Below are 13,146 nucleotides of genomic sequence, written 5' to 3' on the forward strand. Positions count from 1 at the left end.
ATACAAAGCATGGCTCTTGGGAAGACGGAAAGGTTTGTAGTGATTTAGAGCCTGGTCATTTGAAAACTTGATTGTAAGGTAAAATATGCAGAGGTTCTAAGAAAGATATAAAAATGTCATACAAATAGGGGAGCAGTCAGGGAAGAGCTGAGATCAAATAAAATTTTCTCATAAGGTGTGCCACTTTATTTTCATACACTGAGAGACTATGCTGTGACAGGGAAGGGCACAGGTCTAGAAGCCAGGCTGCCTGGTCTGGAGTCCTGCTTCACTCCTTACTGACCTTCAAACAGTCACTCAACCTCACAGTGTGTGGGTGTGCTCACTCCTAAATGGGGACAAGAGTCCTGGCTTCGCCCGTTGCTGAGGAATGTTAATGCGTGTCAAGTGCTCCTATGAGTGCCTAGGACTAGCCAGCTATATGAGTCTTAGCTGTCCTTATCCTTGTTATTAGCAACATTACCACAAGGACACCACAGTAGTGGGTGGGGCATAGGGAGCAGGACCCCTGCCCCCTCAGAGTTTGCAGTCTTACAACTGGCATAGATTAGATTACACTGAACAGCCTTAGAGGTTTTCCAGTTAAGAGATCAATAGGTCCAGTTAGGAGATCAACATAAATATGAGTTGCACTTTAAATGTAAAAGTGCAACATGTGTTGAGAACACTGAAAATTACTAGTAAGTGGTATTCAAATGGTCTTCCGAGAAGCCATGGGGTTTGAGTACTGATGCTTGGAAGGAAAGAGGGACAAGAGGGAGAGAAAGAGGAGAGGAGACGATGAAGCTTTACTGTATCTTTTTAAAGTTCAGTGTCTTTACACAGATCGGCAATCAGCAAATGAGGTATGTGAATAAACAAACTCTAAGGGACCTGTACCTGTGCCTAGAAGTGCTTCGAACATTGAAAGTCTTACTCAGCTTTAGAATTTTCGTTCCGGTCTTACTATTAACACAATTAACAAACCATTTAGATCTCAAAAATAGTAACACGTTCCAACTGACTCGTCTATGACTACAAATTCCTGAGGTCACATTTTATTCTATGTGATACAACAGCAATGGCTCCCCAACACATCTTTTGAGAGGTAGATGGTGGTAGATCTTGCCAAAAAAGAAAAAAAAAATCCAGTAACGGTGGTCATTCAAATCTGTAACAAACTTGTGTATAGAAATCTCTCATTTAAGGTTTTTTTCCATCTGTTTTCTTGAGTGGTCGGTGCCTATTACTGATAAAATAAGAGAATTAATAAATAAGCAGTGAATCGAAGTTAATGAAAAGCCTGGTAGCTGATTGGGCTTGGCTCGTGTTCATAAACACCAGGGCTAGGATTCTGTAGAGCAAATATGTAACATTGTTCTTTTTCCTCCCCAGGACACTGGCAGAATCGTTCATGTGGGTACGTGCCAGAGTCCCCATGACCGCTCACTCTCAGGAGGTCATGCATCTAAGGGAGACTCGAAGCCACCACAGTATATGGTCTTAGAGCTTTTAATACAATCTAACAGAGGACCTAAGTTTTCACACCCAAGAGCTTTCGTGCCAAATCTGCAGGATATTTGAGAAGTTGTTAAGCAACCATTAACATCAGTTGTGGTATTGGTGATCCGTGGCCGCTCCCCCACGGGGAACAGGACTCTGAGAACACGGTATCCAGAATATTGCCTCCTTAGTCTCTAAATGAACAGCAGTTGGACTTCAAAGCACGCTGGAAGAATCTGGAAAAGCATTTTGTAGCTTTAATTCTACGGAGCCTGTCCACCTCCCCAACACCCTTTTCATGATCAGCAAGAACGGACCGAGTTGAAGGATAGATCACGTGGCACATGGCACCTCAGGAGAGACCGCTTGCATCCCCAGTCTGCATTGTGACCTTGGGGAAATTAGAGACCAGAGTCAGTCAAGCGTCAGGGGGAGTTGATAAGGATGCACTTCTCAAACACACTGGAGAGGAAGTGGGGGAAGAAGGAGGAAATTTTATCTATCCTAAAAATACCCAGTTTCAGCAACCCCTAACAACAAAATAAAGTTTTACTTCCTCATTTCCAGAAATTTGCCCACCTCAGAGACTTCCTGCAGCTCTCTGGAGCATCTGCCAGGGAATCTTCCTCTTGTGTGCCCAGGAACCTGCCCCTCAAAGCTCTTCAATTCCGCTGTCTCTTGCTGGTGGTGACCTACAAGATACCACCTTCCACACTGCAAGGCTGCTGGTTTGGAATGACCTGGAAACAGAAGCCAGAACAGGTTACAGCTTCTACCAGGAATTTCCTATCGTCAGGGAAACATTTAAAAGTGCTGTGAGACCTGGCTACTCAAACAGCCTGCAAAACCAAATTGGCCTCGGGTGCTACTTGGATCCCACTCAGTGGTTTCCACTTCGGGCTTCTCACAACTGTTTCCTTTCTTCTCCTCAACTAGGGGTTAATGAGGGCCTCTTAAAGTGCCAATCTGTAACTTTTTCCCAGAGCTTCCAGAAACTGGAAACCTTGAATGTCTGCACCATGAAGTCAAACTAAGTGGGATGCGTTATTTATAAATGCATTTTGAAGTATGAGAGAGAGAAAGAGAGAGTATTATAGGCCAGTACCTATTTCTAAACAGTGTAACATACATGTTTTGAACAGCTAGGAAACCTAAGAGACCATTCATAATCCTGCTCGGTCTTCTCACAAATTTCTGATCTACAAAGATCACAGCTGTGTAAATGTAGATTCTACAGTCCAGGGTTACCCGCACCTCAAACTCAAGGTCAAATTATAATAAACAAGATCTGCAGATTGAGTTTCAGAAAATGATACAGGAAGGGGAGCCTGGGTGGCTCAGTCGCTTACATGTCCAACTCTTGATCTCGGTTCAGGTCATGATCTCACGGTTCATGAGTTTGAGCCCTGCATCGGGCTCTGTGCTGATGGTGTGGGGCCTGCTGGGGATTCTGTACTTTCTTCTGTCTGCCCTCATCCGCTTATGCGCTCTCTCGCGCTCTCTCTCTCTCTCTGCCTCTCTCTCAAAATAAAGAAATAAACATTAAAAAAAAATTTAAATGATACGGGGAATAAGGAAAGATTTCTAATGTGTGGGATTCATCCACAACACTTTCACATTTTAGAAATGTTAACATTTTTCTTGTTTATTGCCTGTCTCACTCCCATTAGACTCAGTTCTTAGAAGAAAGAAAATACCACTATTTTGCTTATTAATGTATAGCCAGAAATTAGGTCTACCACATAGTTGGCACTCAAAAAAAAAATACTGAAATGACTGACTGAAATCTGGGAAGAAGTGAATGGAAAGAAAAATGAGTCCACCTGGTGACTAGGAGGGAGCTGAATAGCAGGTTGGTGGGTGGGCGAGTGCAAGGGCAGGTCCCCATTCTCTGACCAGTCTGCTCAAGAAGGTAATGCCAGAGAGCAGAGAGACAGCTTGGGCATGAGGAATTGCGAATTACAGAATGTTCTAGTCAAAAGGGATAGGAGATGAGCTTAGCGGCTTTTCGGTGCTGGCAAAACCACCAGGTATCCTAACTCCTGGTTTTAAGTGCCGTATTCTCTCCAGCAGCGGCTGCAAACGGGAGGGATGCACATGTCAGAACATTCTGGAGCTACTGGCAATGGACTCTTCGGGCTTCTATTACCTCCTATAGATAGATACAGTGGCCTCCTGTTCCAAAGACTCAGTATAAAGGGTTGAGAAGAGGCAACGTTTGCAGAGTGGATCCCTGAGCTGACCAAAGGCAAGAGGGGTTTGAGGGGAGATAGTGGCAGGGAGGTGGGGGGCTGGAGAAGAGGCAGTGTACCCTGGGGTGCAGGCGGTGGGTTGGCAGGGAAGGTGGTGGGGGAAGGTTCTGGGCTTTGAGGAGCAGCACACACAGAGGGAGTACTGTGCTGTGTTGTTACAGTGGCAGCTGGCAAGTGTGGGAGGGTGTAAAGAGATCACGGAGGGAGAGCTGTGGGAATCACGGCGGCATGGAGAAGCCACCGTCCTCCATCTTCAAGCCCAGTGGGGGGCTGGGTCTCCAGGCACTGGGACCCCCCCCTCCCCCAGCCAGAATCTGGTCAACAGTCCCTGGCACCTGAGACTGCACCCGTGTGTTAGGGCCAAGTGGCTATTTCTGCTTCTCCCGTGTCAGAAGCTGGTCCTCTCTGGGGCCCTTCACCCCATATTCTCAGAAGTCGAACTCAGACATCTGTTCACGATACTGAATTTCTAACTCCACAAGTTTAAAGGCTTCTTCACACCCACTGCTGCTTCTAGTCTAACACTTGCTGCTTAACCTGAAGCCAGATAACTCTGCAGTGACAAGTACAGACATTCCCTTCTGTTTAAGAAAAAGAAAACACTGGACACAAAGTCTGTAGAATGCCACGGTGAGCGAAGGGGACATTTCCACCGCCTTAGCTTCTGTTGGCTTTGTGACAGCCTGGTCCTGCTGATCTAACCTTGAAGCCACAATTTCAACTTGCAAAGTGATTTGTTACCACCTTTGCAAACCTGCCGGTGGCCGCTTGGAAATGCAGCTGGATTCTGTGGTTACAAATAAGCTGTTTTTGTGCACGTGGCTCTGTCCTTGGACACTGGCTCTATTTTGTAATCTGTGCTAGTCCGATCTGTTAACAGTACCTTGGGTTTATCTGGCAGTACTCTTCAGATATACCTCAGGATGCTCTTCACAAATGTCATTGCTTTATTCTTTTAGGACTTTCATTGAAAAGATTCTTAGAGGCAGGCGTGAAATAAGAAAACCATTCTTTCCTTCAAGAGAGCTCTATTAAGCGTTTCCTATTCCACATTCACACATATTCTTCTTACCTCTCATGTTTGTGATTTTTCTCTTCAGTCTTGTACCTGCACCCACTGTGGAGCTTATCTTCTCTAAGGAGTGTCACTTTTTTTGGCCCCCTGGATTGCACGGTCACTACACCCTTACCATGTTCCCAGTTTTTTTAAGTTTTAAAAAATTGTTTATTTGGAGAGAGAGAGAGAGAGAGAGAGAAGGAACAGGTGAGTAGGGGAGGGGCAGAGAGAGAAGGAGAGAGAGAGAGTCCCAAGCAGGCTCCACCCTGTCAGCACAGAGCCTGAGGTGAGGCTCAAACTCAGGAATGGTGAGATCATGCCCAGGGTTAAAGTCAAGAGTAGGTTGCTTAACCGACTGAGACACTCAGGCATCCCTCCATTCTTTTCCTTTGCCTGAACAACATCAGGTGGTGAAGATTTCATCACAGATTCTTTCCTCTGGGGTGTGTGTGTGTGTGTGTGTGTGTGTGTGTGTGTGTTTGCCTTCACTTTCTGAAAACCAAATTCTGAAAATGTAATTCCAAAGTGAACTTCTGGACTAATTTTCAAAGCCAGTCACTGAGAGTCAGCTGGTTCAACGTTTAAACATATTACCTTGTTTCAGAAAAGCAAGCATCACTTCAGCAGGGACGGCGCATAGTTGCTTAGCATAATTTTAAAAATCAGACTTAAAACTGTTTGATGAGTCATATGTTGTGCTACAGGGATTAATGTTCTTTTCTTTCTTTTTCGTGCTCATCTTCAAATTCTTAGTGAGAATCATGCTCTGTGTAGTCAACAACCTAGTTAATAACAGGTTTGGGGGAATTTCCTGGTTACAAAGTGTTTACAATCTAGTCAGCTACATCCAACCTCTGGGAAAGCACTACCACTTTCTTCCTCCTCCTCCTCCTCCTCCTCCCCTCCCCCTTCTCCTCTACCCCTCCCTTCTTCACCTCCTCCCTCCTCTCCCTCCTCCTCCCCTCTCCCTTTCCCCTCTCCCCTCTTGCCTCTCCCCTCCCTACTTTGCCCTCCCCCTCCTCTCTCTCTTTCTTTCTTTCTTTCTTCTTTCTTCTTTCGCCTTCGTGTGCAGTCTTTATTACAAATATTTGTTGTAACCTCAGGACAAAAGCAAAGATCACTCCCTGCAGAAACTTAGGAACTATGTACAGAACTTTATAGAACAGAGGACAATACTTTGGCTGAAGCCTGACTGCTGACCAGAGAATGGAGTTCTGAATGGGCTCAATAAAGAAAAGGAAATCAGGAAGGGAAGGTGCCCTTCTGAATGGAACTTCAACTTCTATCAGGGCAAGTCTTGTGATGGCCAAAGATTGGAGGCTGTTGTTGGAAGGTTCAAATACAGCACAGGGGGTTCCATGTGTCTATTTGGCTACACTGGCTGTCTTGCTTGCTTCCTTTTCTTTCTTTTCTTTCTCTCAGAGGGAGAGAGAGAATCTTAAACAGGGTCCATGCCCAGGGCAGAGCCTGATGTGGGGCTTGACCCCATAACTGTGAGATCCTGACCTGAGCCAAAAATCAAGAGTCAGATGCTTAATTGACTGAGCCACCCAGGCACCCCTATCACTTTTTTCTTAATAAACACATGCATCCATTCTTTGTATTTATGTGACAAAAGAACATTTGTTAGCACCCACTGTATTCAAGAACAGTGCTAAAGTCTGGTAATATGATGTTAAAGCCAGACTTACTGTTTCCTCATGGGGGACTAATCTACTAGTCACACTTTTATTTTACTTTTTTAAACATTTTATTTATTTTTTTAATGTTTATTTTTGAGAGAGAGAGAGTACACACAAGCAGGGGAGGGGCAGAGAGAGAGGGAAACAGAATCCAAGCAGGCTCTAGGCTCTGAGCTGTCAGCACAGGGCACAATGTGGGGCTCGAACCATGGACTGAGAGATCATGACTTGAGCCAAAGTCAGACACTTAACCAACTGAGCCACCCAGACGCCCCTACTAGTCAAAGTTTTAAATCTGCAACTGCAAACTGAGAGAAGCACTCAAAAGGCAAGAGACAGGGCTCACTCTATGAGATCATAGAATAAGGGGGCAAGACCTAAAATAGGAGCAAGTGGGAATCAGACAGTGTCACCAAGGAATAACACTCAACTATGATCCATATGCTGTGCATTCAATCTCTAGAACTTATTCATGTTCTAGTTGACATCTGTGCCCTTGGACAACATCTCTTCAGTTCCCCCAGGCCCCGGCCCTGGTAATCACCTTTCTATTTTTTTTTTTTTTTGGTTCCACATATAAGTGATAATACATGATATTTATCTTTCTCTGTGTGGTTTATCTCACTAAGCAAAATACCATCAAGTTCCATCCATTTCCTTGCAAATGGCAGGAGGTCGGCCTTTCTTACAGCTGAATGTTATTCCATTGTATACATATACCACATTTTTATCCAATCACCTTTTGGCAGACACAGGTTATTTCCATATCTTGGCTATTGTGACTCATGCTGCAATAAATGTGGGAGTGCACATATCTTTTTGGTATCCTGTTTGCAGTTCCTTTGGTTACATACCCAGGAGTGGGCTTGCTGGATCCTATGGCAGTTGTATTTTTATTTTTTTGAAGAACCGCCATACTGTTTTCCCTGGTGGCTGAATCAAGTTACATTCCTACCAATGGACACTGGCATTCCTTTTCTCCACATCCTTACCAACACATGTTATCTCTTGTCTTCTTGATGAAATCCATTCCAACAGGAGTGGGATGATACCTCTTTGTGGTTTTGATCTGCATTTTCCTGATGATTAGCGATGTTGAGCATCTTTTCATATACCCGTTGGCCATTTGGATGTCTTCTCTGAAAAAATGTCTATTCGTGATTTCTAAGAGACTGGAATTTAAGTGTTCTCACCACAAAAAAAGAAATGATAATTATGTGATGTGATAAAGGCGTTAGCTAAAGCTATAGTGGTAATCATATTGCAATATATAAAAGTATCAAATCAACATGCTGTACACTTTAAACTTACAGGATGTTATATGCAAATTATAGCAGTAAAAAAAAGGAAGAATAGCATTTGACTCGACATTTGTCAGAATGGGAAGGGGTTAAATAGGAGAGTGTAAGGGAGGAAGAACCAGTCTGATAGAATGGCTTGCATTTAAGTCCATGGTGTTAAGGGAAGTATTCTAACATTTTGAGGAAAAAAAGGCAGTATACGTAGACATGGAGAGTTAAGATGATCAAGCCTGAAGGGCCAATCCACAGAAGCCACGGAGAAGTTTTTTCTTCAGGTGTTGTGGGTTTGGGGTTTATTTTTGTTGATAGGGTAAGGTTTTTAATTGGTGGGGTCAGTTTTTTTTATTTTGGAATGCAGTGTAGAGAAAATAGTCAAGGTGGTCCAGAATAGATCAGGTGGGATCTGTTAGAAATCTGCTGGGAATCTAGGAAAATAAAGAAAGTGACATCATCAGGATGATTGTAGTTGAGCTACAAAGGTTTGGATTACTTTCAGAAATGAGTAGAAGACAATTTTGAAGGATTAGTAATGGATTGGACTGGAGAGTTAGAGAGAAGGAACCATCAAGGATGGTAGGTGAGTTGTGAGCTTTCACAATAAACAACTGGTACCAGACTAGGAAAATGGGAATATCACACGTTTTAATCTGAAGATCCTGAATTTTTGTATTTTTGAGACAACTGAAAGGAAATATAGAATTGGCATTGGATGAAAGGAACTAGAGTTCAAACAGGTCTGGGATGGAGATAGAAATTTGGAAGTCATTAGTATACAGGTATGACTGAAGCCTAGCCCTTACTGAAATTCCCCAGGAGACAGTACTTAGGGAGAAGAAAAGATAAACTATGACAAAACTTTGAGAAAATACATTTAAAAATAGAGAAGAAATCTTAAAAAATACTGGAAAGGACCATGTGGAGGGTCAAGAGGAAATGAGAAGGATGAGGTTTCTTGAAAGCCAGGGCAAGAGACTTTTTCAAGAATAATGGCATCCCCTACTTTATATCATGTATAAGAATTAACTCAGAAAATGTCTAAGACCTAAATATCAGAGATAAAATTATAAACCTTTTAGAAGAAAACATAGGAGTAAATCTTCATGACCTTGGATTAGGCTATAGTTTCTAGATAAGATAGCAAACCTAACCAACAACAACAACAAAATAGATACATTGGACATTAACAAAATTAAAAATGTGCATCAAAGGACACCATCCACAAAGTCAACCCATAGAATGTAAGAAATTCTCTGTACATCATACATTTGATAGGGAACTTACATTCAGAATATATAAAGAATTTCTATAATTAAATAAAAAAACCAAAATAATCTAATTTAAAAGTGGCAAATAATTTGTAGCAACATGGATGGAACTGGAGGGTATTATGCTAAATTAAATAAGTCAGGCAGAGAAATACAGATACCATATGTTTTCACTCATATGTGGATCCTGAGAAACTTAACAGAAAACTATGGGGGAGGGGAAGGAGGGAAAAAAGTTACAGAGAGGGAGGGAGGCAAACCATAAGAGACCCTTAAATACTGAGAACAAACTGAGGGTTGATGGGGGGTGGGGGAGAGGGGAAAGTGGGTGATGGGCATTGAGGAGGGCACCTGTTGGGATGAGCACTGGGTGTTATATGGAAACCAATTTGACAATAAGTTATATTTAATATAAAACATAAAATAAATAAAATTTTTAAAAAGTGGCAAATAATCTGAATAGATTTTCTGCAGAGTTTTACAAATGACTAATAAGCACATAAAAGAGTTCCAGCATTAGACATTGGGGAAATGCAAATCAAAACTGAAATGACAGGACACCTCCCAGGATGGACCTACTCCAATCCTAGCTGTCCCAACAAGGCAGCCTTAGCATGCATGCCCTGAGATTTCTCCCAGCCTTGGTTCATTCCAGCTGCCCTGGTAAGGCAGCCATGGCACAGTGTGCCCCAGCCTCCCCCTGCTTATGCCTGCTCCAGCTCTTGCCATCCCACCAAGGCAGTCCCAACATGGTGCACCCTGGAACCCCACTGCCCATGCCCACCACAGATCCAGCCAGCCTGCCAAATCTACCAGGTAAACCCAGTCTATAATATTCTGAATGAACCTAGATGCAAAAATCCTCAATAAAATATTATCAAACCAAAGTCGACAATACATTAAAAAGATCATATACCACAATTAAGTTGGATTTATTTCAGGAATGCAAGGATGATTCAACATCTGTAAATCAATTAAACAACATTAACTAAATGAAGGGTAGAAATCATGGTCATCTCAATAGATGCAGAAAAAGCATTTGGCAAAATTTAAGGTTCACTTTGATTAAAACTCTCAACATAGTGAGAATAAAAGAATGGACTTCAACATAATAAAGTCCATACATAACCATCCCACAGCTAACACCATACTCAGTGTTGATAAGCTGAAAGTTTTTCTTCTAAGAACATAAATAAGACAAGAATGCCCACTCATGTCACTTTTATTCAACATAGGATTAGAAGTTCTAGCCATAGCAATTAGGCAAGAAAAAGAAATAAAAGGCATCCCAGGGCACCTGCATGGCTCAGTTGGATGAGCATCTGACTCTTGATTTGGTCTGAGGTTATGATCCCAGGGTTTTGGAATCCAGCCCCTCACTGGGCTCTGTACTGAGTGTGGAGTCTGCTTGAGATTCTCTCTCTCTCTCTCTCTCTCTCTCTTTCTCTCTCTTTCTCTTTTCCTCCCTCCTTCCCTCCACCCCTCTCCCACACTGGTGCTCTCTCTCTCTCTCTCTCTACAAATAAAAAAAAAATTAATTTACAAAAAGAAATAAAAGGCATCCAAATTCAAAAGAAGTAAAACTGCAATTATTTGCAGACGACAGGACACTATATATAGCAAATTCTAAGGACTCTATAAAAGACTTTAGACGTAAATAATTGAATTTGGTAAAGTTGCAGGATACAAAATGAACATACAAAAATTGGTTGGATTTCTCTGCAGTAATAACAAGCTATTGGAAAGAAAAAATAGGAAAATAGTCCCATTTATAAGTGCTTGCAAAAAAGCAAAATACCTAAGAATAAATTCAACTTAGGAGGTAAAAAGCTTGTACTCTGAAAATTGTAAGACACTGATGAAGCATTGGAAGATTAAATATTGTTAAAATGTCCATACTACATAAAGCTATCTACAGAGTCAATCCAATCCTCATCAAAATACCAATGGCATTTTTCACAGAACTAGAACAAAGAAAGTTCCCACTAGGGTGAGTGGGATTACATCAAACTGGTAAATTTTTGCACAGAGAAGGAAATCATCAGCAAGGAGAAAGGACAGTTACTGACCATGCATCTCATGAGAGGTTAATATCCAACATGTGTGAAGAACTTACACAGCTTACTATCAAACAGAAAATCCAATTTTAAAATGGGCAGAGGATTTCAATGGACATTTTTCCAGTGGGGAAATATAGGTCAAAGCCACAGCAACATATCACCTCACACTTGCCACACTGGCTATTATCAGTGAGACAAAAGATAATGAGAGTGGCAAGGCTGTAGAGATGAGGAGACCCTTGACACTGTTGGTTGGAGTGGAAATTGGTATAGCCACTCTGGAGGGTAATGTGGAGTTTCCTCAAAAAAAAAAGTGGAAATAGAGCTACCATATGATCCAGAAGTTCCTCTTCTGGGTGTTTATCCATAGAAAATGAAAACACCAATTTGAAGAGGTATAAGCACCCCTATGTTCATTGCAGCATTGTTTATGATGGCTAGGTATGGAGGTAACCTAAGTGTCCATTGATAGATGGATGGATAAAGAAGATTAGATAGATAGATATAGATATAGATATAGATATAGATATAGATGATATAGATATAGATAGATGATAGATACATAGATATAGACATATAGATACATAGATATGTATGCATATATGCAGTGGAATATTACTTAGCTATGGAAAGGAATGAGATCTTGCCATTTGCAACAACATAGATGGGCGTGGAGGGTATTATGCTGGGTGAAATGGGCCAAAGACAAATACCATGTGATTTCACTTATATGTGGAATCTAAAAAACAAAACAAGTGAACAAACAAAACAAAATAGAAGCAGGCTCCTAGATATGGGAAGCAATCTGTTGACTGCCAGAGTAGGGAGAGGTTGGAGAATGGGAAAAGGGAATTAGGAGGTACAAACTTCCAGTTATAAAAGAGATAAGTCGGGTGCCTGGGTGGCTGAGTCAGTTAAGTGTCCGACTTGGGCTCAGGTCATGATCTCACGGTTTGTGGGTTTGAGCCCCGTGCCAGACTCGGTGCTGACAGCTTGGAGCCTGCTTCAGATTCTGTGTCTCCCTCTCTCTCTGTCCCTCCCCTGCTCATGCTCTGTCTCTCTCTGTCTCTCAAAAATAAATAAGTGTAAAAAAAATAAAATAAATAAAAGATATAAGTCATGGGGATGTAATGTACAGCATGGGAGAATATTGTCAATAATAGTGTACTAACTTTGTAAAGTGACTGATGGTAACTAGACTTACCATGGTGATCATTTCATAATGTATGAAAATGTCAAATTGCTATGATGTACACCTGTAAGTAGGATACAGCATTCCAATTATACTTCAATTAAAATTTTTTTTTAATTTTAAACTTAAATGAGATACCACTACACATCTTAAGGATGGCTAGAATAAAAAAAACTCAGGTAATAATGCATATGGGCAAGGATGTGGAAAAATCAGAACCCTTATGCGTTGTTGGTGGGGATGTTAAATGGTGTAGCCTCTTTGGAAAACCTTCTGCAATTCCTCTAATAGTTAAACATAGAGTTACCATATGGCTCAACAATTCCATTCCTAGATATAAGCTCAAGAGAAATAAAAACATATGTCTACACAAAACTTGTGCACAAATGTTTATAGCAGAATTATTCATAATAGCCAAAAAGCGGAAACAAGCCAATTCATCAATTGATGAACAGACAAATAAAACGTGGTCTATCCTTGCAATGGAGTATTATTCAACAATAAAAAGGACTGAAGCATTGATCTATGCTGCAATATAGATGAACCTTGAAAACATTATACTAAGTGGAAGAAGCAAGTCACAAAGGACCACATATAGGATGATTCCATTTACATGAAGTGTCCATAATAGGCAAATCCAAAGACAGAAAGTAGGTTGGTGGTTGCCTAGGGCTGGCAGTTTGGGGATAAGTGGGGGTGACTGCTAAAGGGCATGTTCTAAAATTATTTTAGAACAATGTTCTAAACAGAAAACTGTCTAAAACTGTAGTGATGTTTGCAAAATCTTTTGAATATGCCAAAAAAACACTGAATTTTATACTTTAAATGAGTGAATTATATGGTATGTGAATTATC

The 13,146-nt window shown here is 41.4% G+C and overlaps 1 long non-coding RNA gene across 1 annotated transcript in view; it reads right to left on the reverse strand.

The window, feature by feature from the left end:
• Window positions 1-8,076, reverse strand: part of LOC128316288 (uncharacterized) — an 85,732-nt gene extending 77,656 nt beyond the window's left edge. The window contains exons 1-2 of the long non-coding RNA XR_008299932.1: window positions 7,466-8,076; window positions 2,062-2,222 (exon numbers count right to left, since the gene is read on the reverse strand). This is a non-coding gene — a long non-coding RNA (uncharacterized LOC128316288). The remainder of the gene's footprint in view (window positions 1-2,061; window positions 2,223-7,465) is intronic.
• Between the last annotated feature and the right edge of the window lie 5,070 nt (window positions 8,077-13,146).

The sequence above is a fragment of the Acinonyx jubatus genome, chromosome B4 (assembly GCF_027475565.1).
Source record: "Acinonyx jubatus isolate Ajub_Pintada_27869175 chromosome B4, VMU_Ajub_asm_v1.0, whole genome shotgun sequence".
Classification (NCBI taxonomy): domain Eukaryota; kingdom Metazoa; phylum Chordata; class Mammalia; order Carnivora; family Felidae; genus Acinonyx; species Acinonyx jubatus.